General features: G+C 38.2%; 1 pseudogene; it reads left to right on the top strand.

Moving 5' to 3' along the window:
• The first annotated feature begins 22071 nt into the window (after positions 1-22071).
• Positions 22072-22857, top strand: LOC128059218 (14-3-3 protein gamma-like; annotated as a pseudogene).
• The last annotated feature ends 2768 nt before the right edge of the window (positions 22858-25625 follow it).

The following is a 25625-nucleotide window of genomic DNA, read 5'->3' as shown; positions in this document are numbered from 1 at the left end:
AAATCAATTTAAACGTTTGAAAATGATGTTCATTATATATATAGCAGTTTTATATTTGTGACTCTCTTTTCCATTGAAATTATCAATTTCCTGTGGACAGACTATATATTAGAATTTAATATTCTTCCTGGAAGAATAGCACAAAACACATGCAAGGAATTGCATGAATATGTATTTACTTCTCCAAGCTAGTTTATTTATTTCTCTGAAGCTTTTTTTTTTTTTTCATAATAACCCTTATTGTGCTTTGAGAGACTAAAGAATATCTTCCAGTTACTAAGATCCATGCTTAAAATTTCATTTGAATTATATGCATTTTCTATTAGGAAAATCCCATTTCTCTTGGGATTGTCAAATAAAGCTATAATCTCTTTTTACAGAGCTGAGTGAAGTAGGGGTATGAGAGGGGACATCTGTAGACAAATTCTCCATGTTGCATGTATTTGTTTAGGGAAGATGGATCAGCTTCTCCAAAAGAGTTATATCACTTCACACAATCTGATATATAAGCTCTATCTCGTTGTTGCTTCTGGTTTTCATGCAAGACAGGATTCAGTGATGGAACTTCGAGGGGTAACATCCTATTAGGTTATTCTGCAACTTGTTTCTTGCCAATTTACTCTGTAATTTTTGTATGATTTATTATCCTAAAGGAGATTACTTCTCAACTCAAACGCTTTGTATTTTTCTTCTTTCTGCCAAACAAAATATGATAGGAACCTTAAAACCCTCAGGAAGTTGACCAAAAACCAAGTTTGAGCTTGAAAGCTTGCATGCTCTTTGTGCACGAGAGCGTCGAACAGATCTGCTGGTCGCCATCCCTTCAGTGCATTTGGGAGGTACTGTTCACTCGCTTCCCTCTCTGTAATATCCCTCTTCCACACCTCATCTTCATCTGCTAAAATGCCAGCTTTCCCTCAAGATCCGGTTCAAACATCACCATCTTTATAACACCCTTTTACAACCCCTGACCTCTTCCTTCAAAGAACAGGAGGGGCTTCGGAATATTGGTAATAACCCATTTCTTCTTCTTCTTTTTTTTTTAAATCTAGTACTGGTAACTTGTATGTCTTAATTTTGTGGAAATTCGCCATACATATACTTAACATACGCATACTTTTCTGTATCAACATTGCTTTCAAATAAATAAACTGACCCACACATATATTGATTGTCAGTGTCGGTAAGTATTAAGGCATTTTATGAACCAAAAAAAATTGTTTTTCACATTATCTTGGAAATATTTTGAAATAGTATCCAGAGTACTAACGATGATATCTCATTGGAAAATATAAATATGTCTTCAATAAATGATGTAAAACATTTAAATATTAAAAAATATTTTAACTAGCAGCCACACATTTTCTCATTCTTCTCTGAAGTGGCACATAATTATATTAATTTCATGACATTTTTTTCATGCCTTCTTCTATAATATGTATGTGCATATACCAGCTGTCAGTTTCTATTATTTCATTTTCCTATTACATTATTCCCCTGCTGCATTATCATGGTACATTTGTTGCAGTTAATGAACCAATATCTAGACATTACTATTACGTGAGGTCTGTATGTTATTCACAAATCCTTACTTTCTACCAAATGTACTTTTTCTGCTCCAGGATCCTATCCAAGATATCACTTAAATTTAATGATCATGTTTCATTAATTTCCTCATCCCTATGACATCTTTCTCAGACTTCCTGTGCTTTAGTGACGGTAACAGTTTTGAGGAGAACTGGTCAAGTATTTTGTATCTCTGTTGGGAATTGTCTGCAACTTTTCTCATGATTATACTAGGATCATGGTTTTCTAACAGGAAGATCACATAATAAAACTGTCAGGCTAGTACAGTCTCAGATACATACTATTAATGTGACTTATTATGATTGATACTAATCTGAAGCACCAGGCTAAGGCAGGGTTCATCAGATTTATCTCTCGTAAAGTTACATTGTTTTCCCTTCCCATACTGCACTCTCTGGAAAGAAGTCAAGATGTGTGGGGCACATTTAAGGAGTGGGGAGTTATGCTCCAGAATATGTACTGGAGAAGAAGACCTTAAATTACTTGGGATTCTTTCCCATGTGATGCTTTCCTTTTCCCCATTTGTTCATTTATTCATTTTTTATTTATGTTAAGATGGATTCATGGATATTTATTTCATACTCGTGCATGTGTGCATGATAAATCACTTCAGTCATGTCCGGCTCTTTGGGACCCAGTGGACTGTAGCCAGCCAGACTCCTCTGTCCTTGGGATCCTCCAGGCAAGAATACTGGAATGGGCTGCCATTTCCTTCTCCAATTTTATATTCAATACTATGCTTTTTTTTTTTTTTTGCTCAAATTTCTACAGTTTTGACCACTGAAAGTTCTTTTAGTTGGCTCATTTGTCCCTTTAATATAACCCTGTGTGTGTGTGTGTGTGTGTGTGTGTGTATTTAGGACTTCTTACTTCCCAGCATGCTCCAGGCTCATCTTGTATATTGGTCTTATTTCAAGTCAAAAATTAGACATTTATCAAGCAGCACCGTTTTATTTCTGGAAAATTGTATTAGAAGCCAAAATCTTGGCAAGGGGTATGCTTATTGCAATTATGTTTTTCTTCTAGGCTTTTGCTGCTGACAGATCATGCTACCCCATGTATCTACACACTTATGAAAAATTCCATATGTTTATTTGGAATGTAAACATATGTATATGCAAAAGTTATGACCAACCTAGATACCATACTGAAAAGCAGAGACAATATTTTGCCAACAAAGGTCCGTCTAGTCAAGGCTATGGTTTTTCCTGTGGTCATGTATGGTTGTGAGAGTTGGACCGTGAAGAAGGCTGAGCGCCGAAGAATTGATGCTTTTGAACTGTGGTGTTGGGGAAGACTCTTGAGAGTCCCTTGGACTGCAAGGAGATCCAACCAGTCCATTCTAAAGGAGACCAGTCCTGGGTGTTCTTTAGAAGGAATAATGGTAAAGCTGAAATTCCAGTACTTTGGCCACCTCATGCGAAGAGTTGACTCATTGGAAAAAACTCTGATGCTGGGAGGGATTGGGAGCAGGCAGAGAAGGAGACGACAGAGGATGAGATGGCTGGATGGCATCACCGACTCAATGGATGTGAGTCTGAGTGAACTCCGGGAGTTGGTGATGGACAGGGAGGCCTGGCATGCTGTGACTCATGGGGTCGCAAAGAGTTGGACACGCCTGAGCGAGTGAACTGAACTGAAACATGAATTAATAGTAATTTTTCTAACCCTAACCCATGTGGTCATAGGTCATTATTACCTTTTTTGCGAGATTATCTCTAGCCTCATTCTAACATTAAGAAACATAATCTCCACTGTCAGCCATTTATTTAATTGTTCAAGTCCATTATATATAAAGAGTTATCTCAGAATAGTTGATATATACCCCAAGGGAAGCAACTTTATCAACCAGAGGACAAGGCTTTCTGCAGTTTCTTTTGCCTTTAGTCTTATAAACTCACCTCATTTAAAAAAGTCATTTAGAGCACTTCCATTTCTCTCCACCACTTTCAGTAGAATTGATTTGTGTATTTGTAATGCAGTTAGATTGTTCCTCACAGTTTGCACTCCTTCTTGGGAGTCCATGGCCTTCTAAACAATCTTTTTAATTTTCATAAATTGATTTATACTACCTTTTGTTATACAGAGTTCTGTGGATCTTAATAAATACAGTGCCACTGCAGTACAGACAGAATAGTCACAGTATCCTGAGAAACCCTGTTCTTCTCCTATTCTCCCGCCATCCGTGAGTGTCTTCAGCTCCTGGCCACCACTGATCTGCACAGTCTAGTTTGACCTTTACCCTGTGTCATATAAATGGAGATATACTGTAGCCTTTTTAGGTTTCCATTATAGTCTTTTTAGCAAGCCTTTCTAGTGATAAATATTAAAAATTTATCATATTTTGGAATAATTTGATGGTTCATTATTATTATCCCTAAATAGCATTCCACTGTATTAAAAAGACACAGTTTGCTTCCCCATTTACCTGTTGAAATGCATCTTGGCTACTCCTAGCTTTTGTCAAACATGAATGCAAATATTATAAACATTTGTGTTCAGGATTTGTATGGTAAGTATCTCATGGTATAAATGCAATTGGTAAATACCTAGAAATACAATTGCCGGGTCATACAGTAAGATAGATTTAACTTTGTATGACAATGTGAGATCGTCTTGCAAAATGACCATACGTTTTCCTAGTCTTATGACCAACGAGTAAAACTTGCTATTGTTCTGCATCTTCAACAGCAACTGCTATTTTCAGCTTTTTCATTTTCTGTTATCTGTTCAGATATTATCTGAACTTCCCTAATGATGGGTAATATTAAATCTTTCAACCATCTTATTAACATCTGTTTATATTCTTTGGTGAGGCATCTCTTAGCTCTTTTTCCTTTTTCAAGTTGAAAATTTTTTCTTGTTGAGTTTTAAGAATTCTTTGCATAGTCTGGATATGTGTCCTTTATCAGAAACATGCTTTGAAATATTTTTCTTCCAATATGTAGATTGTTTCTTCATTCCCTTTACAATGTCTTTCCCACTGAAAGGGTTTAATTTTCACTGTTTAAAATATATATATACTTTTTCCTTTATGGATCTCACTTTTAGTGTTGTATGTAAAAACTCATTACCAAACTCAGAGTTGTATAGATTTTATCTTATATGCTTGGTTAGAACTTTTATAGTTTTGCACTTTGCATTATGTTTAGGATCCATAAGATCGATTGCTGAGCTCACTTTTTTCTTTTTTTTTTTTTTTGCATATGGGTGTTCAGTTGTAACAGCACCATTTTCATTTGACTACATCTTCTCCATTGAACTCCTTTGCTTCTTCTTCAGATCAGTTAACTACCTTTGTGTACATCTATTTCAGGTCTCTTCATTCTGTTTCTCTAACCTCTGTGTCTACTCTTTCCCCAATAAAATGCTGCGTTGCGTAATAGAGTTTTATAGAAAGCTTTGCGATTTATTTGCATCAAGCTTTATATGATGTTTACGTCTTTGTCTTCTGCTCATCCTCCTCCCACTTTTCAGTATGGTGTTGTCTGTTCCAAGCTCTTTGTCTTTTCATAAAAATATTAAAAATCAGTTTGTTAATATTTGTAAAAATGTTTCCTGAGATTTTGATTGGATAATTTTTAATATATTGGCCAATTTAGGAGTAATTGACATCAATAATGTTGGACTCCATACAGATTCTGCACATGTTTTGTTACACTTATGTCAAAATATGTCTTTATTCTTTGTATTATTTCCTTTATTTTAATTATTAAATTTTAATGCTTCAGTGAAGCAACTGACTTCTTTATATTGACCTTGTATACTGCATCTGTGCTATGAAGTGTTAGTGGCTTTATAGTGTTGGTGTGCTATAAAGTGTGCTATAAAGTGTTAGTGGCTTTATAGTGTTGGTGTGCTATAAAGTGTGCTATAAGTGTTAGTGGTCGCAGTGTCTGACTCTGCGACCCCATGGACTGGGGCTTGCCAGACTCCTCTGTCCATGGGATTCTCCAGGCAAGAAGACCGGAGCAGGTTTCCATTTTCTTCTCCAGGAGCCATTGTGTGGCAATTACTCATAAATTCCATGAATCATCTTGAAGATTCTTTGATTCATGGATGATCATATAGTTTTTAACTAAACACAATTTTATGTCTTCCTTCCAATATGTATCCCTTTTTATTTTCTTTTCATGTCATACTTCATGAGCTAGGACCTCCAGCACAATTTAAAGTAGGACTAGGGAGAGAGAGGGCACGTTTGCCTGCTCCAAGCATGAATTGAGAAACATCTAAGTTCTCATAATAGGTATGATGTTAGCCATGAGGCTTTTGTATACGAGATTTCACTGTAGTTTTTCTTTTTCCTCCTTTCCTCTCTCACTTTTTTTTTTTTTTTGCTTCTTTCTCTTTCTTTTCCTGGTGGATTTATTCACTACACTGAAGAATTTCCCTCCATTCCAACCCTCCATTCCAGTTGTGTTATTAATGCACTTGGAATTCTGTCAAATTTTGCTGCATGAATCAACCTAATCATATTATTTTTATCTGTTAGACCGTTTGCAAGGTAGATTACAGTGACTAATTTTTAGATGCTTAACCAGTATTGCATAACTGGTATTGATCTCACTTAATTGTGGCATATAATTCATTTTATGCATCATTAAATTTGACTTGTTAATATATTGTTGAAGAATTTGAATCTACAATTATGAGAGATATTGATGAGTAGTTTTCTTGTAATATCTCCATCTGTTTATGATATTAGGGTAGTGCTGGACTCACAGAACGAATTTGAAGAGTTCCATCTTCTTCTACTTTCTTGAACATATCATGGAAAATTGGTATTATTTCTATCATAATTTGATTGGGGGGTGGGGTAGAATTTCCCAGTGAAAATATCTAGGCATGATAATTTCTATTTGGAAAGTTGTAAATTATTGATTTAATTTCAGAGAATAATGCAAGTCATCCAGTTGTCTTTATGTAAATTGTGATAATTTATGCCTTTGAAGGGACTAGTTGTTATTACCTAAATCATCGAGTTTGTGGGCATGCTATTCATAGTATTCCTGTATCCTTTTAATTTTTGTGGCATCAGTGTATATACACACTACACATAGTGTATCATATCACATATAGTAAGCCATCACTAGTGCCTACATATATTGGTCGTATATATCATATCATATATAGTAAGCCATCACTAGTATCTACATATATTGGTCGTATATATCATATCATATATAGTAAGCCATCACTAGTGTCTACATATATTGGTCATATATATCATATCATATATAGTAAGCCATCACTAGTGTCTACATATATTGGTCATATATAGATTTCATCTTAAGTGGCGCTAAGGATAAAGAATCAGTGTGCCAATGCACGAGGCACAAGAGATGCAGGTTCGATCCCTGGGTCGGGAAGATCTCCGGGAAGAGGAAATGGCAGCCCACGCCAGTGTTCTCCCACGGAAAGGTGCATGGACAGAGGGGCCTGGCAGACTGCAGTTCATGGGGCCGCAGAGTCGGACATGGCGGAATGACCAAGCGCATGTGCATGCGCGCCCGCGGGCACACACACGTATACCCATGTGCATCTTAGCTCAGCTTTCTCCGGCAGCCTTCTCTAGGGCAGAGTGTAAGTAATAAAGAGTTCTGCATTCTGTCCACTGGTGGGTCATTTTGTTCTGCCTTATCGTCCAAAAAAATCTTTTTGTTTTCCGTCTTAATTTTTCTTTCTCTCCTTCCATAACTCCAACTAAATACATGCTATACTATGTACAGTCTAACAGGTTCATGAGGCTCTGTTCAATATTTTTAAAAGTTGTCTTCTTGCAGTCTATGTTTAAATTAACTCCTTTCTCTGGTGTCCCTTATTTGTTTTAAAATCTATACAGTGAATTTTATATTTCATACACTTTACTTTTATTGCTAATTTTTATGAAAATTACATATTTTTATCATTTTGATAAGATTTTCTATTTTGTTGTGATATAGAGGATGCACAATATTATATTGGGCTTTGTAGGTGGCTTAATGGTAAAGACTCCACCTGCCAATGCAAGAGATACAGAAAACTCAGGTCTGATCCTCAAGTCAAGAAGATCCCCTAGAGGAGGAAATGGCAACCCGCTCTGTTATTCTTACCTGGAAAATTCAACGGACAGAGGAGCCTAGCAGCTATAGTCCATGGGGCCACAAGGAGTCACACAAGGCTGAATGACTGAGCATACACTCATTATTATTTTAACATTATATTAGTTTTAGATGTACAGTATAATGATTCAGTAAATGTTTACCTTGTGAAATATTCACCACAATTAACTGTAGTTAATATACATCAGATACAGTTACAGATTATTTTTCTTGTGATGAAAACCTTTAAGATCTACAATTTCAAATATATAAATATAATTTGTTAAAAAATAACAAATTTCAAACATATATCAATCTTTGGGTCCAGAAGATCCCTGGAAAAGAAAATGGGAACCCACTCCAGTATTCTCACCTGGAAAATCTCATGGACTGAGGAGTCTGGTGGGCTACAATCCATGGGGTCACAAAAAGTCAGACATAACTTACTGACTAAACACACATACACAGAGATACACAATATATATATATGTAATATATTATCAGTTCAGTTCAGTCGATCAGTCATGTCCAACACTTTGTGACCCCATGAACTGCAACACACCAGGCCTCCCTGTCCATCACCAACTCCCAAAAACACCCAAACCCATGTCCATTGAGTCAGTGATGCCATCTAACTATTTCATCCTTCGCTGTCACCTTCTCCTCCTGCCCTCAATCTTTCCCAGCATCAGGGTCTTTTAAAATGTCAACTCTTCACATGAGGTGGCCAAAGTATTGGAGTTTCAGCTTCAGCATCAGTCCTTTCAATGAACACCCAGGGCTGATCTCCTTTAGGATGGACTGGTTGAATCTCCTTGCAGTCCAAGGGACTCTCAAGAGTCTTCTCCAACACCACAGTTCAAAAGCTTCAATTCTTTTTGTGCTCAGCGTTCTTTATAGTCCGACTCTCACATCCATACTCACATCCAAGGCTATGGAAAAACCATAGCCTTGACTAGACAGACCTTTGTTGGCAAAGTAGTGTCTCTGCTTTTGAATATGCTATCTAGGTTGGTCATAACTTTCCTTCCAAAGAGTAAGTATCTTTTAATTTCCTGGCTGCAATCCCCATCTGCAGTGATTTTGGAGCCCAGAAAAATAAAGTCAGCCACTGTTTCCACTGTTTCCCCATCTATTTCCCATGAAGTGATGGGACCGGATGCCATGATCTTCGTTTTCTGAATGTTGAGCTTTAAGCCAACTTTTTCACTTCTCCTCTTTCACTTTCATCAAGAGGCTCTTTAGCTCTTCTTCACTTTCTGCCATAAGGGTGGTGTCATCTGCATATCTGAGGTTATTGATATTTCTCCTGGCAATCTTGATTCCAGCTTGTGCTTCTTCCAGCCCAGTGTCTCTCATGATATACACTGCATATAAGTTAGACAATATACAGCCATGAAGTACTCCTTTTCCTATTTGGAACCAGTCTATTGTTCCATGTCCAGTTCTAACTGTTGTTTCCTGACCTGCATACAGGTTTCTCAAGAGGCAGGTCAGGTGGTCTGGTATTCCCATCTCTTTCAGAATTTTCCACAGTTATTATACATTATAAATAATTTATAATCACAATTGTATTTATCCATATATGGATAGTTAAGTTGTTCCTATGTCTTATCTATTGTTAATAATGCTGCAATAAAGATGAGGGAACAGATATCTTTTAAAATTAGTGTTTTTGTTTTCTTTGTATAAACATTCAGAAGTGGAACTATATCACATAGCAGTTCTAATTTTTGAGAAATCTCTATACTATTTTTCCATATGGCTGCATCGATTTTCATTCCCAGCAGGGGTGTACAGGATTTTCTTTTTCCGCATTCTCACCAACACTTGTTGTTTCTTATTGATTATAGCCATTCTAACAAGTCTGAGGGGATGGTGACATCTCATTGTGTGTTTGGCTTGCACTCCTGTGATAATTAGTGATGTTGGACACCTTTTCACACATCTGCTGCTCATCTGTTTATTTTGGAGAATATGTCTGTTATACTGCTCTGCTGCTAAGTCGCTTCAGTCGTGTCCGACCCTGTGCGACCCCATAGACGGCAGCCCACCAGGCTCCCCCGTCCCTGGGATTCTCCAGGCAAGAACACTGAAGAGGGTTGCCATTTCCTTGTCCAATGCATGAAAGTGAAAAGTGAAAGTGAAGCCACTCAGTCGTGTCCGACTCTTTGCGATCCCATGGACTGCATCCTACCAGGCTCCTCTGTCCATGGGATTTTCCAGGCAAGAGTACTGGAGTGGGGTGCCATCGCCTTCTCCAATTATACCTCTCTATACATTTAAATTGGATTTTATTTATTTATTCATCTATTTGCTTATTTTTTATTGTTTCCTTTGATGTGCAAAAACCTTTGTTTGATGAATACCACCAGCCTTTTTCTCTCATTGCTTCTGTTTTCATTGATAATTCTAAAAAAAAAATATTTTATTCAAGACCACTGTGAAAAAGCTTAACACCTATGTTTTCTTCTAGGATTTTTATACTTTAGGTCTTATATTCATGCTTTAAGAAAGTGGTCTAGTTTCATGCTTTTGCATAGAGCTGCCCTGTTTTTCCAACACCTTTATTAAACAGATTGCCCTCTCCCTGCTGCATCCCCTCTGCTACTTTGTAATACGTTAGTTAAGCATATGTGCCTGGGTACATTTCTGAGCTCTCTGGTCTGTCCCACTGATTTGTGTGCATGTTTTTATGCTGACACTGTACTGTTTGATCACCATAGCTTTGTTATATATTTGAAATCAGGAAGGGTGATACCTCCAGCTTTCAATCTTCTTTATCAAGATACTTTGTCTATTTGAGGTCTTTTGTGGTTCCAAAAAAATCCTTTGTAATTAACATGGAAAGATCATTGTCAAAAATGCACACCGTAAAACCCTCAGAGAGTTCATAAATAGATAGAAGCTTTACCTATGCAATATATGTGGGAAAGTATTTAATCTAAAATATAATGTAAATAAACACAAAAGGATTCACAAGAGAGAGTATTAACGGACTTACACACTTTACACATTACTACAGGGTATTACAGAAACCAGTCTAAAGTCAAACCTTTAGCTAATCATGTATTAATGTGTTTCAATCAGTAAGGAGATGAGTGTTTGGACAGGTATAGTTATATTCGATATACACATACTTTGTTGACAATATTTAAGATTTTTTGAAAAGAATATTATTGATTTTTTCAAAAATATTCCAGCTATTTTCAGTAATTAAAACAAAATATAGTTATATCTAAGAATGTAGTCATATTTTGAAATAGCGATACCTGGTTTTCTATAAATATAATGTAAATAATTTGATGTTGTTTCTATACCTGATGAGCTTATTATACTAGATCAAGTGTAGGGGAGAAGATAGTTGTTATTCCAGGTGATGCTGGAGTGTAAAAATTTAATGGGTTGTTTTTAAAACTGAAATGTAGACCTGTAGAATTCAAGTAAAGAAGCTTAGCCACACGAATTGAAGTCAAGTCACCTAAATATTCTGCCAAAGAGTTTGGTAATGAACCTTGACTATTTCATTTATAAGATATTTGCAAAAACTTCCCCCTTTTATAAAGAATAAAATCTTAAAGCTCTGATTTAATTTCAGATAGCTTTGTTTATAGAGATTTTGAATTAGAAATTTTTATTATTTGCTATTTGGCCCAAACCAAAGCTTTCTCTTTTTATCAAACCAACAATTCTTGAATTTCTAATTGTTTCTTTTATTTGCTGAGGCCAATTGCTTGGCCACTCTAGTCAGTTTATTTTTTATTTTGATTTAAAAAGAAGATAAACAAGATAAATAATCTACATACATTTCAAGGAATTTTGAACTCAGAATCATAAACATGTTTAATATATCATCATTTCCCACATTCTGAAAACTTTGCTTTCCCTGTGTAGATCTTTATACTCTTAAATCTATAAATGTATTTGATTATAATGAAAATCAGTACACTAAATAGGAGGGGTATTATTTCCCTCACACTTTCTTTCCTATTTTTATTGGTCAGGAAACTAGAACTCAAAGAAAATTTGTAATGTTTCTATTGTCAAACAGTAATTAAGCAGCATAACATTAGGCTTTCCTAAGTTTTTAAGTTGAACAAAGATACAGAAATTAGCTTGAGCTTTCTAATAATTACTAAAATGTGATTATCTAAGTTACAATGATCAATTATATAGATAGCTAAACAAAATTCATACTTTTATTCTTATATTCCTTATAGACCACTGGCATAGGTAAAGCCAGTGATTGAATCAGAGTCTTTGTAACTTATACTTTGCCAAAGAGATATAAACAGTGTCAGATGTGTGGTATTTCCTAAAAATATTTTATTTAACTCTTTCAGAGGGGCAGGCTTATGGAACGATCCTTTGTGTTATGTCCCTTTACCCTCACTTCTTTCTACCTAAAATGCAAAGGTAAAGCCTGAAAAGAAGTCATCTTTTTATGACCAGAAGGATGGGTATGAAAGTTACTACATTAAATGTAGTGAAGCAGAAATATTAAAACTTTAATGACTCACCCTAAAAAAAACTAGCATTTAAGTAGAAACGCCTTAAAGAAATATATGTCTGTGTGTGTGTAAATATATATACATATATTATTGGTTATGGGTCAAAATATGAAGAAGGCAAGTACATTGAGCATCCTGTGAATGAAAGTTTCAGGATGATAGTTTATGAATTTTAACAGGGGTAGATATGAGATTTAGAAGGATCAACAGTAATGCTTTTGATCAAGGTATCTGAGTCTACGAATTTTGAGTTTTAATTGAATTTTAAAAATGCCATCAGTGTGTTCAAATAAAGCAAGGACTCAGGATGGTAAACACAGAGAAAGTGTGAAAATGGTCTAAACAGCTCAGCCTTGTGAAGGTACCTGGCCAGTAAAATGTTCAAGAGGCATTCACCAGGTAGGGATGGCCTTGTCAAGAAAGACTTTAGCCACAGAAGAATTAGTAGTTTATTTGCAAGGGAAGGCTTCAATCCAATATGAAAAGATACAGACCGTAACTAATATTTAGACAGGAGGTTGCATGACATCCATTTGTCAGACCTTAACTTGTCCACTTAGTAGTTTAAAATGTCAGGAACCAGTATAAACAAGCTTCCCTGGGTTGTATTTTGGAGAGGTAGAACAAGTGAGGTAGGCACTTTTTGCAGCTTTGTTAACGTTTCTCCACTGATATTGACTCATGAAGGCTATCGTTTTGTCAGTAAACCAGTGGTTTAATGCATGTACAGTGGTGAGAAGTAGAAATTTTCGAGTCACCAGTAAGACTGGTTTGTTATTTGGCCCAAATCAGAGTTTTCTCTTTTTATCAAACCAACAATTCTTGAATTTCTAATTGCTTCTTTTCTTTTCTGAGGCCAATTTCTGGGCTTCTCTAGTCAGCTTTTCTTAATTATTATTTCAGAAATTCTTTCTTTGGGCTATGACAGAGATTTGACTGCTGTTGGTTCCTTTAAAGGAAGCATTTGTTGTGGAAACATGAGCAAGGTGACTTCCTTTTGCTTCCAAAGAATCAAGTTTACAATGCCCCCAAATCTTAATAAGAACTGAAATGACAGGTAAAAGAATTGCATCTAATAATCACTCAATGTCAGAGCAATTTTTAATTTTATTTCCACTGGAAGTGAAGAAGCCACATCTTTTCCACAACTTTACAAAATTAAGATTTACTCCAAAAGCACGTGTAATATCAGTGCATATATCGGCAATTTTGACCTCGACTAAAGTGCAAGCCCATGTGAGAGCATATAATTCTGCCTGTTGGGCTGAAGTGGCCGTAAGAAAACGCTGCCTTGACAACATCAAAAGGAGCTGCAATAGTATGACCACCACAAGGTTCGTCATTGTTACCTTTTGAATAAGAGTCTTCTGTGAACCGTGAGAAGTCAATGTTACCCCACATGATTCCCTGTAGATCATCCCAGTGAGTCAGGAGGCGGGCCATCAGTGTTCAGCAGTTTTCAGGGATTTCACCGGGGATGGAGGGTTAAATAGTGGCAGGGTTAAAGTTATCACAACGTAAAAAAATTACATGAAAAGCAGTCAATGAAAGGATTTCATAGGAAATGAGGCGGCTGAGTGAGAAATGTTGAGTGTGGTAAGAATTCAGAACTATTGCACGATGTGTAAAAATGCTTAAAGGGAATCCTGCAAAGGCTTTCTCAGGGGGCTTAACCAAAAGGGTAGTGGATATAATCACACCATGGCAAGTGGCAGTATCCTTGCGCCATAGGGTCTCTGGTGATCTACAGTGGTACCTGGGGTTTGCAGTGAGTATCCCAGGGCATCACCTTCCTTTTCATAAACGAAAAGGTAAAACAGAGTCTTATCCTTGGCATGCCCAAGGTCAGGTTGGTACATAAAACTCTCCTTTAAAGCCGTGAAAGCTGTGTTGTCTAGAGTTCTTCCCATTAAATTATGTTGAGGTTTTTATTGTTTAGTAAAACATACAGAGATTAGGCCATACAAGAAAGATTTGAAATCCAGTTTCAGCAGTAACCAACTAGTCTGAGAAAACTTTGCTCTTGGTGCTAAGTTTAGGGGTTTTGGAAACATAGGCCACCGTGAAGTCTACCTGGATCTAGATGTACCCTTTTTTCTTCTGATATCAAATGTCCTAAATATAAAATCTAGGTTTGCGTAAACTACAGTTTTTCTTTGGCTAACTCATGTCCTTTTCAGGCTAAAAGCTTTAGCAAGGAGTCTCTGTCTTACTGTGAGGAGGCTTGAGGATGAGAGCAAAGAAGCAAATCACCCACATATTGTAACAAACTTCATATCGTCCATATCAGCCTTCAGGATTTTTTTGAAAAATAATTAAAAAAAAAAAAGACTCTCAGTAAACTCTGAGACACTAGTGTCCAGGTGAATTGTTTTTCTTCCCAAGTGAAAGCAAAAATTCATTGACTAGATTTGTCAACTGGAATACTAAAGAACATAATGCATAAATCAATTACAGTATAGAATTGGCTTCTGGTGGGAATGGCTGTTACTAAGGTATAATGGTTAGGAGAAGCATAGTGTCAAAGGATAATGGTGTTGATTATTGGTTCAAGGTCCTAGAAAAAACTCTTGGCCCTTAGGTTTTTCTCCCTGGTAAAACAGAGGTGTTACAGGGGCTAATACAAGGGATAATGAGGTCTTCAGCCTTGTAATCTTTTATGGGTTTTCTTCTTTGAAGGGCTTATTTATTTATATTATATTGATTAATTCTGGGAAGAGGTTTTGAGAGATCTATTTAAATGTATTGATTAACTCTGGGAAGAGGTTTTGAGGGATCTATATGAATGTTGATGGGAGGTGCACTCTGAAGTTTAAACAATGTTGGTTGGAGATTTTGCCCATATGGAAGATGGTAGCTAATTCAAATGGGACAAGTAATCAATGTTTCCAGAATCAGCTCTACTAACTGTCAGAGACGGAACAAATAAAAGATGGTAAAGTGTCATTTAATTTACTTTGTGGATTACTGTCAAGCTCTAGAGTTATTTTTCCCTTTTGAGAGAAAGCAATTATAGCATGATAATCCCTAAGAAATCTTAGACTAATAAATGGCCAGGAGGAGAGGACCTAAGAAGAGCAGGCTGTGTGTCTCTGAGAACGAAAGGGAACAGGGTCAGAGATGGGGCCTCTTGAGGTTCACTGTTAGAAGAGCAGGCTGTGTGTCTCTGAGAGAGCCTAAACGAAAGGGAACAGGGTCAGAGACGGGGCCTCTTGAGGTTCACTGTTGGCCCATCCCACTGTCTGAATTGCTTTAGGACTCTATAGCAGGAGCTATTTTAATGGTAGTGGGGTTGATCCCTGAGAGTGTAGCTTAGGTGTCCAGTTAAGACTGAAAGAGATTCAACCACAGTCTGGAGAAATGTTTCTCCAAGCCAGTCAAGAGAGAAGATTCAGAAAAGCCCGCAGCTCCTAAGAACCCCACCATTGAGAGCTGGGAGGACATAGGAAGGGCCGCTTACACCAAAGTGTTTACATTTGTAGCACTCTCTTTTCTAATGCCCTGGCTTTCTGCAACAGTAACAGAAGTCAGGAGAATTTGGGTTTTATTTAAGACCCCTTATTTGTTGGAGTTAATACTTAAGAATTTTAGTGGTCTAACTTTACGGTGACTCAGAGTTTGAAAGCTAGTTTATCAGATTAACTAAATCCGGAGTGGATATAGTTTCCCATTCCGTCATGATCCTTTATACTAACACAAAAAATTCCTGGTATAGCCCAATAGTAAACAAAGTGGAATCAACATCTGAAGGAAGACCAGAATTTTCTTAAAAAACAAAACAAAACAAAACTGAAGTTGATTGTAATGTTCATGAGCAGGTTCATTGTATTTTTATGTTGAAGCCTGAAGTTTGTTCTAATCAGCAGGCTTTGGACAAATGCTAAGAATTGCTGATGTAGTCACCTAGCATCACCAAAGCCTGATTTCTGGTAAGTCAGCAGGTTGGTCTCCCAGCTGTAATTCTAGAGCACTTTCAGAATTTTACCAGTTAGTGGTTCTCATTCAGTACTGGGAATGGACTTCACCAACAAGCATATACACTCTAATATAAGTCAGCTAAATCAAGTTGATAAGTTTAGTTGATAAGCTAAATCAACTTGATAAATCAAGTTGATAATGACTATTGAATTCCTTGGCAGATCTATAAGGATCCTCAATTACTTTGGAAAAATCTCTATGGATCACAGTTCAGATTTAGTTTGGGGAATATTAAAAATTAAGGGTTTAACCCCAGGATCCTTAGAAGTCTTAACTTTATTTATTTATTTTTTAATATAAATTTATTTATTTTAATTAAGACAGTCCCTGGCAAGTTCAGACTAAAGAGGAGTGGGGCAAGTTTCACAAAAAAACAGGATATTTGGTGAAATAATAAGTGTAGAAGAATCGGGGATGTAGAGAAAGGCTAGGGGGTGTAGAAGAGAAAGAGGAATATGGTATGAAAAGAAGAGTCCTACCATTAGGATTCCAGAAGAGAGGCAAGATGCCAGACACAGAGCCGGAGGCAAAACAGCCCACAGGAGGACCATGAGGGAGCAATTTTAATTTTCTTTATTTGTTGGCCTCTGTCAATCTCAAAATCTTAACTTACAGAGAGGCAATTTCAGATACCTGATAACATTGGGGAGCTCCAACATATCAACCAAAATAAACATTCCACTCAGTCCTGGAAAGTTTGAACTATTGTAGTCTAACTTATTGCTTTTAAGGAAATTAAGTTTAGGGGTTTCAAAAGTTCCTCATAATGACCATTGATATTCTAAAATGCCTTTGGTCAGGTCAAGCCAGTTAGTTAGAAATATGCATAAGGAAAAACCTTGGATTTTAAATATAAAATTGGCCAGAGTCTTTGTGCAGGGAGGTGCCCTAAAAAATATTTATATTACTGCAATGCTATTTCTCAGAAGTTTTTCTCTATAGTAGAAGAATAATTTTGAAATGGATTTAATAACTTATAAAACAAACAGCTTAATTCAAACAGTGTGCAAGCTAATCCAGCTCATTCTATGAAAACAGCATATTCCTAGAGGGTCTTGACCAAAGACGTTTCAACAGTTTCCATAGAATAGTGCCTATTCTGATAGAATTGGCACACTTTCAGTGACACAGGGCCTGGTCCTGAAGGAATGTGTTGATGACTTTTTAATCAGTTTGGTTGAAAAAGTCTGATCTTAAAAACTGGACCAATGTGCCACAGAAGCCCTTGAATACAGAACAAGCCTTAACTAAAATGACAAAACCCTAAAATAGACCCTGACTAAAGCCTGGAGAGCTTTAAATGGACGCTGCCTGAGCTAGATCCGGGAGAAAGAGGTACCTTCCAACTGCAGTGTTGGCAAGAAAAGCAGGGAGTGCAATGGATCATTTGTGGATACCACGAACTGTTCACTGGGGCCAGGGAGGGTCTTCTCTGATCCTAGCACTGGCTAGCAGAATATTGACATGGAAGTAATGGTCAGACATTTCCCTAGCAGAGATGGGTTTATAATTGGGATCAGCAGAAAACTGTAAATCAGCACGGAACTGCAACCATGGTAAATCATGTGCAAAGCATCATGCACTGCACGGGAAGGAGAACATACTTACAGAAAGGAAAACAAGTTATGTGGGCAGTATAAAGAAATGCCCACGACTTTTCATTGGATGAGTCCTTCAGCTCAGTTCAGTTCAGTCGCTCAGTCGTGTCCGACTCTCTGCGACCCCATGAATTGCAGCACGCCAGGCCTCCCTGTCCATCACCATCTCCTGGAGTTCACTCAGACTCACGTCCATCGAGTCAGTGATGCCATCCAGCCATCTCAGCCTCGGTCGTCCCCTTCTCCTCCTGCCCCCAATCCCTCCCAGCATCAGAGTCTTTTCCAATGAGTCAACTCTTCGCATGAGGTGGCCAAAGTACTGGAGTTTCAGCTTTAGCATCATTCCTTCCAAAGAAAACCCAGAGCTGATCTCCTTCAGAATGGACTGGTTGGATCTCCTTGCAGTCCAAGGGACTCTCAAGAGTCTTCTCCAACACCACAGTTCAAAGGCATCAATTCTTCAGTGCTCAGCTTTCTTCACAGTCCAACTCTCACATCTATAGTCCTTACCAGGAGCGAAAGATAAGTTCTTCTTCTTGTTGGTCTCTTATATCGTAACAGAGCATAAGAGCTCCCTATCTGGTCTCCAACATTTACTTAATTAAGGTTTTGGTTTATATAATTAGCATATAATAGTGTTTAAGTTTAAAGTATGCAATATGATAATTGGATATATATTGCAAAATGACCGCCACAGTAAGGTTAGTTAACATCTCCATCACCTTATGTAATTACTTCTGTGTACATGTGTGTGTATGCACATGTAATGAGGCTATCTAGAATCTACTCTATCAGTAATTTTCAAGTATACGACAGAGCATTTTTAATTGCAGACATTGTGCTATTCAATAGATTCCAAAAACTTTTATAAATGAAAGTTTCTACCCTTTGACCAACATCCTTCTACTTTGTGTAATTGTGGTTTAATATTAATTTTGAGCATTTGCTGAAAGGTTAAGAAATAATACCTTGTTGTTGGATTTTCCTTGTGGCTCAGCTGGTAAAGAATCTGCCTGCAATGCAGGAGACCTGGGTTTGATCCCTGGATTGGGAAGATCCCCTGGAGAAGGGAATGGCTACCCACTCCAGTATCCTGGCCAGGAGAATTCCATGGACTGTATAGTCTATGGGGTCGCAAAGAGTTGGACACGACTGAGCTACTTTCATTTCACTAAGAAATAATATCTTGTTGTTTTGAAATCTATCATAACAAGGTAAAATAGAATTTCAATAGACCAAAAAAAAAAAAAAAAAAAATGCTGAGGCCTCCATCAGCCTAATATCAAAACCAGACAAAGAGTTCAAAAGGAGAAAACTGTATGCCAATATCTCTGATGAGTAAAGATGCAAAGATCCTCAACAAAATATTAGCAAACAGAATTTAAGAATGTGTAAAAAAGATTGTACACTATAATTAAGTGAAAATTTTTTCAAGAATGCAAGGGTGTTTCAATATTTGCAAATCAAACAGTATGATACACCATATTAACAAAAGCAAAGATAAAAATCATATCCTCACAATAGATGCAGAAAAAGTATGTGACAAAACTTAACATCCATTCATGATAAAAACTCATCAAAGCTTGTATAAATGGAAAACATATCAACATAATAAAGACTATTTATCACAAACCCACAACTAATACACACTTTGCAGTAAAAAGTTGGAACTTGGTCTCTAAAGTCAGGAAAAAGGGAAAAATACTCACTCTCACAACTTCTACTTAGCACAATATTAAAAGTCCTAGCTACAGTAATCAGAAAAGAAAAACAATTAAGAATCATTCAAATTGGAAGGAAAGAAATAAAGATGTCACTATTTGCCGATGACATAGTTTTACATATAAGAAGTCCCAATTCAGTTCAGTTCAGTTGCTCAGTCATGTCCGATTCTTTGCAATCCCATGAATTGCAGCCCGCCAGGCCTCCCTGTCCATCACCAACTCCCAGAGTTTACTCACACTCATGTCCACCGAGTCGGTGATGCCATCCAGCCATCTCATCCTCTGTCGTCCCCTTCTCCTCCTGCCCCCAATCCCTCCCAGCATCAGGGTCTTTTCCAATGAGTCAGCTCTTCGCATGAGGTGGCCAAAGTATTAGAGTTTCCGCCTCAGCATCAGTCCTTCCAATGAACACCCAGGACTGATCTCCTTTAGGATGGACTGGTTGGATCTCCTTGCAGTCCAAGGGACTCTCAAGAGTCTTCTCCAACACCACAGTTCAAAAGCATCAGTTCTTCAGCACTCAGCTTTCTTCACAGTCCAACTCTCACATCCATACATGACTACTGGAAAAACCGTATCCTTGACTAGACGGACCTTTGTTGGCAAAGTAATGTCTCTGCTTTTGAATATGATTTCTAGGTTGGTCATAACTTTCCTTCCAAGGAGTAAGTGTCTTTTAACTTCATGGTTGCAATCACCATAAGGTGATTAGTTCCTCTTCATTTTCTGCCATAAGGGTGGTGTCATCTGCATATCTGAGGTTATTGACATTTCTCCTGGCAGTCTTGATTCCAGCTTGCGCTTCACCCAGCCCAGCATTTCTCATGATGTACCCTGCATATAAGTTAAACAAGCAGGGTGACAATATACAGCCTTGAGGTACTTCTTTTCCTGTTTGGAACCAGTCTGTTGTTCCATGTCCAGTTCTAACTGTTGCTTCAAGTCTCCACAAAAATAACTAACACATGAACTCAGTAAAAATACAAGACCAAGATACAGAAATCTATTTCTTTTCTATACATTAATAATGAACTGGATTCTCAGGTGACATTAGTGCTAAAGAATCTATCCACAAATACAGGAGATACAAGAGGCAAGGATTTGATCCTTGAATTGGAAAGATCCCCTGGAGAAGGAATGGAAACACACTCCAATATTTTTGCCTATAAAATCCAAAGGACAGAGGAGCCTGGGAGTCCATGGGGTTGCAAAGAATCAGGCACAACTGAGCAACAGAGCGCATGGAGAATGAAAACAGGAAAACCACATCATTTTAAATATCATCAAAAATAATAAAATTCATATTAATACACTTAACACAGGAGGATAAAAGACCTGTACTCTGAAGTCTATAAGGAAACAACATAATACAAAGAAATAGAAAATTATCTCAAGTTCCTGAATTGGAAAAATTAATAATATTGTTGAAATATCCATACCAGCCAAATCAATCTACAGATTTAATGAAATCTCTATAAAAATACCAACCATATTTTTCACAGACCTAGAATACATAATTCTAAAATTTATTTGAAACCATGAAAGATTCCAAATTAGCAAAACGATCTTCAGAAAAAGTAACAAAGCTGGAGGTATTGTGCTCCCTGGTTTTAGACTATACTACAAATCTAGGGTAGTCACGGCAGCAAGGCGCTGGCGCAAAAACAGACACATCAATCAACAGAACAGAGCAGAAAGCCCAGAAATAATCCACATGTGTATACAATGGAAGAGAGAAAATTTCTTCAACAAGTGGTAAACTGAACAGCTACCTTTTAAAGAATGAAATTGGGACATTTTCACACAACATATTAAAAAATGGAAATGGATTAAGGATCTAAATGTAAAATCTGAAACCTTAAAACTCTTAGAAGGAAACATAGGCGGAACACTCTTTGACATAAATCACAGTAAATATTTTTCTTGAATTTGTCTTGTAAGGGAAAAGAAATAAAAGCAAAGAAATGGTACCTAATTAAACTTCAATGCTTTTGGTCAATAAAGAAAACTGAAAAAATGTAAACAACTTACTGAATGGGAGAAATGGGAGAAATATATTTACAAATGATATAACTGATAATGAGTTATTTTATAAAATATATAAGTAGCTCATACAACTCAATATCAAGTAACCAATCCAATTAAAACTGCTTGGGGCTGGTGCATGGGGATGACCCACAGAGATGTTATGGGGAGGGAGGTGGGAGGGGGGTTCATGTTTGGGAACACATGTAAGAATTATAGATTTTAAAATTAAAAAAATAAAAAGCTATAAAAAAAAAAAACTGGGCAGAAAACCTGGATAGACATTTTTCAGAAGATATGGCGAACATATGAAAAGATGTTCAACATTGCTCATCAGAGAAACGCAAATCAAAATCACAATGATATATCCGCACACACCGGTCAGAAAGGAGCCGCTGTGGTTTGGGGCTGAGGTCACACTCGATCTGCAGCTCCATGCCGTGGCCTCAGCCAGTCCATTCACGAGCTGGTCGCTCAGGCACATAGGCTGCTGCCCCCCTGCAGTCCCCTCTGAGGTTTTCACATTGACCCGGTCTCCCTGCCTGGGTGACCCAAGCCCCTGAAGATGGTGCAAGGAGCCACCAGTACAGACAGCCCCTTGGCAGAACAGGCGGAACACTACGACCGCAGGGCCAGGCATATAAAGAACGCAGTAGAGCGGAATGAGCCACAGTCCAGTGGGGGAGCAAACCTCTCCGTGGCCTGCAAGAACGTGGCCAGGGCACGCCATTCTTCCTGGGGGTCATTAGTAGCATGGAGCAGAAGACATCTGCAGATAGTAATACAATAAGATGACAAAGAGGGGCTGTGCTTACTGTGGAAAGGACAGAGGAGTTGGAGCCTCTATGTCAGGATGTGCCGAGCCTGCTGGATACCTAGCTATATCTGGTCAAAAATGACAGTGAGACTCAGTATGAGAGCAAAGTCTTTTTCCTAAAGATGACAGGGGACAACTACCACTACCTGGCCAAAGTTGCCCACTGGCTAGAAGAAGGTGACCCTCATGGAGTCACCTGAGAAGGCCCACAGCAAAGCCCATGAGGTCAGCGAGGAGCACACACAGTCCAGTCACTCCAGTGAGCCTGGACTGGCCCCCAGCTGCTCTGTCCTCTACTACCAGGTCCAGAAGGCCTTGGAGCAAGCCTGCCACTTGACCATGATCGCTTCCAACCATCACCAAGCTCGCAACATTCTCAACAAGACTCCTACAAGGACTCCAGGCTCACGAGGACTCGAGAATCATGCACTTCCTGGGGGACAACCCCCTGCTCCGGGACAAGTGATCAGCAAGATGCCCAGGGTGGGGAAGGGAACCATTAAGGCCCCCGTGTGGACTGGCAGCACAGGCTGATGCTACTAGAACAGTATCCACCCCCTGCCAGGATTTGGGGGTCAGGCAAGATAGGGAAAAGGAGGGATGACCTTCCTAGGGAGAAACCCATCACCTCTCCTACCCTTGGTCATCTCTTTGGCATTTTTGCCAAAATACTGCAAGTGGAAACTCAGCCTAACTGTGCTGGTGTTGAAACAGCATCTTCACACTAGAAGACAGACTGTTCTGCAGGTTAATGCAAAGGGATCTACTTCAATTTAACTTATTGCTAGAAAATAGCATTTTAAGATGTAAAGAGAACTTAAAACAGCTCCCATTCAATAAGTTCTGTAGTTCTATTAAGAATGTTTATTCACATATGCTCTTGCCTTTTAAGTTTTGGATATTTTCTAGCTCATCTGTTCTAGCTGAGTATCCCCCGGCCACCCTCATGGTGTAATCTACCAGACATAGGATAGTTAAAATCTCAAGCTGATAGACTTAGCACATAGAGCATATTTATATTTGTGGTTTAGGCCTTGATAATTTTTAAAAGTTTCCAATTAGTTGACAGCATTAATACTCAATTGCAGTTCACAGTATTTCTACATTACAACCATACCTAACATCAAGCCATTGACAGCTTGGAGTTTTCCTTTATTTTGACTTTTACATGCTTATTTAGCCTTATCCAGGTTGGTTTTGCTATTATTTATCTCCTAGGCCCAAAGGATTTCCTGAAGAGTATCAAAGCTACTTTAGGTTTTGGCTAATAGGTGCTTGGTAGGGGGCTGTGGGATTTTTGTTCTTTCTTCTTAACTTAAATCCACCACACACACACAAAAAAAGAGTAATCACTTTAATAGCAAAGTTAAACACCACAAACAGAGAAAATTCAGGTCTGTATGTCATTTACTGTGCTGATGTTTCCAGACAAATCCGGATTTTTCAGCTGCCAAGCTCTCTCCTCAGGGATCACACCACCATTTCCCTGCTTGCTTGGGTCTTCTTCCCCTCTCTACCTGTGCTCAGGGCATGCACTCAGGGGGGTTGAAAAGCCATCGGGTTGTAGAAGTTGGCAGTCATTTTGAGAAAGTTCAAGGTGTGGTGTGTGAAAATTCAGGAGCTGGGAGCTAGGAGCTTACTGGCAGAAAAATTCAAGAACCCTGTTCATAAACATTATAAACGTTCATAAACACTCCAGTTTCAGGAGCCTTGTGTTTGGCAATGAGTGCTCAGGTGCCTCCAGCTCGTTGTGACCAAATGAGCTGCAGTCCGCCATGTTACCCTGGGAAAGGAGTATGCCAAGGCTGTATATGGTCACCCTGCTCATTTGACTTATACACAGAGGACATCATGCAAAATACCAGACTGGATGAATCACAAGCTGGAAGCAAGACTGCTGGGAGAAATACCAACAAACTCAGATACACAGATGATGTCACTGTAATGGCAGACAGTGAAGAGGAGCTGAGGAGCCTCTTGATGAAAATGAAGAGGAGAGTGACATAGTGGGCTTGAAAGTCAACATTAAAAAAAAAATGAAGATCATGGCATCGAAGCCCAACAGTTCATTGCAAATAGATGTGGAGAAAGTGGAAGCAGTGACAGATTTTCTCTTCTTGGGCTCCAAAATCACCCTAGATGGTGATTGCCTCTGTGAAATTAAAATGCACTTGCCCCTTGGAAGGAAAACTATGACAAACCTAGACAGCATATTAAAAAGGCAGAGATATCACTTTGCCAACCAAGGTTCATATAGTCAAAGCTGTGATTTTTCCAGCAGTCCTGTACAGATGTGAGAGTTGGATCACAAAGAATGCTGATACCACTCTACTGGCAGAAAATGAAGAGGAACTGAGGAACCCTTTGATGAGGGTGAAAGAGGAGACTGAGAATGCTGGCTTGAAATGCAGCATTAAAAAAAAAAAAAATTGAAGATCATGGCATCGGGTCCCATCAATTCATGGCGAATAGAAAGGGAAAAAGTGGAAACAGTGACAGATTTTATTTTCTTCTCTGAAATGACTGGGACGGTGACTGTGGCCATGAAATTACGAGAATTTCTCCTTGCAAGGGCACCTTAGACGGTAGAGTATGTCTGCAATGCAGAAGACCCAGGTTCTTCCCCTGGGTTGAGAAGATCTCCTGGAGAAAGGAATGGCTACCCACTCCTGCATCCTTGCCTGGAGAATCCCATGGACAGAGGAGTCAGGCAGGCTACAGTCCATGGGATTGCAAGAGTTGGACACGACCGAGCTGCTAAGCAGGGGCAAGGACAGCCGTTTGGTGGAGCCATAGCAAAGCAAAAACTTCGTGTTTTAATTAGAGAGGCGTGGCAAAGCCCTGGGGATTTTAGCAGAGATGTTAAATGCTCTCGAGTATTCACTTCCATTATCATGTGAAGAATAACTACGTGAGTGAAGTACAGAAAATACAGTGTGTTTGTGCGTGTCTGTGCTGCGTTTGTGTGTCTTTGTGTGCAGGTACATGGGTAATTCTAACGCTTTTATTATAATAGCTCAGGAAAGGAAATACAGTGACTGTAATGCACAAGTGGTGGTGATAGATCAGATTCTAAATATATTTCAAAGCAGAAACATCAGGATTTGCTGTTGGATGCTTTATGGAAAAAAAATAGTACTCAAGATTGACTAGATACTGTTTAAACTAAACAGCTAAAATAGTAGATTGCCATTAAAGAATGAGGCATTAGTGAATGCCGGAGGTTGGAGTACCTTTTAAGAGTGTGAACCAAATGGTCATGTGGCATAAAAACATACAAGTTGGCAATTTAGGGGAAGGTC

The sequence above is a fragment of the Budorcas taxicolor genome, chromosome 14 (assembly GCF_023091745.1).
Source record: "Budorcas taxicolor isolate Tak-1 chromosome 14, Takin1.1, whole genome shotgun sequence".
NCBI classification, from domain to species: domain Eukaryota; kingdom Metazoa; phylum Chordata; class Mammalia; order Artiodactyla; family Bovidae; genus Budorcas; species Budorcas taxicolor.
The sequence above is the reverse complement of the archived record's forward strand: the minus strand, read 5'-3'. Positions and strand labels throughout refer to the sequence as shown.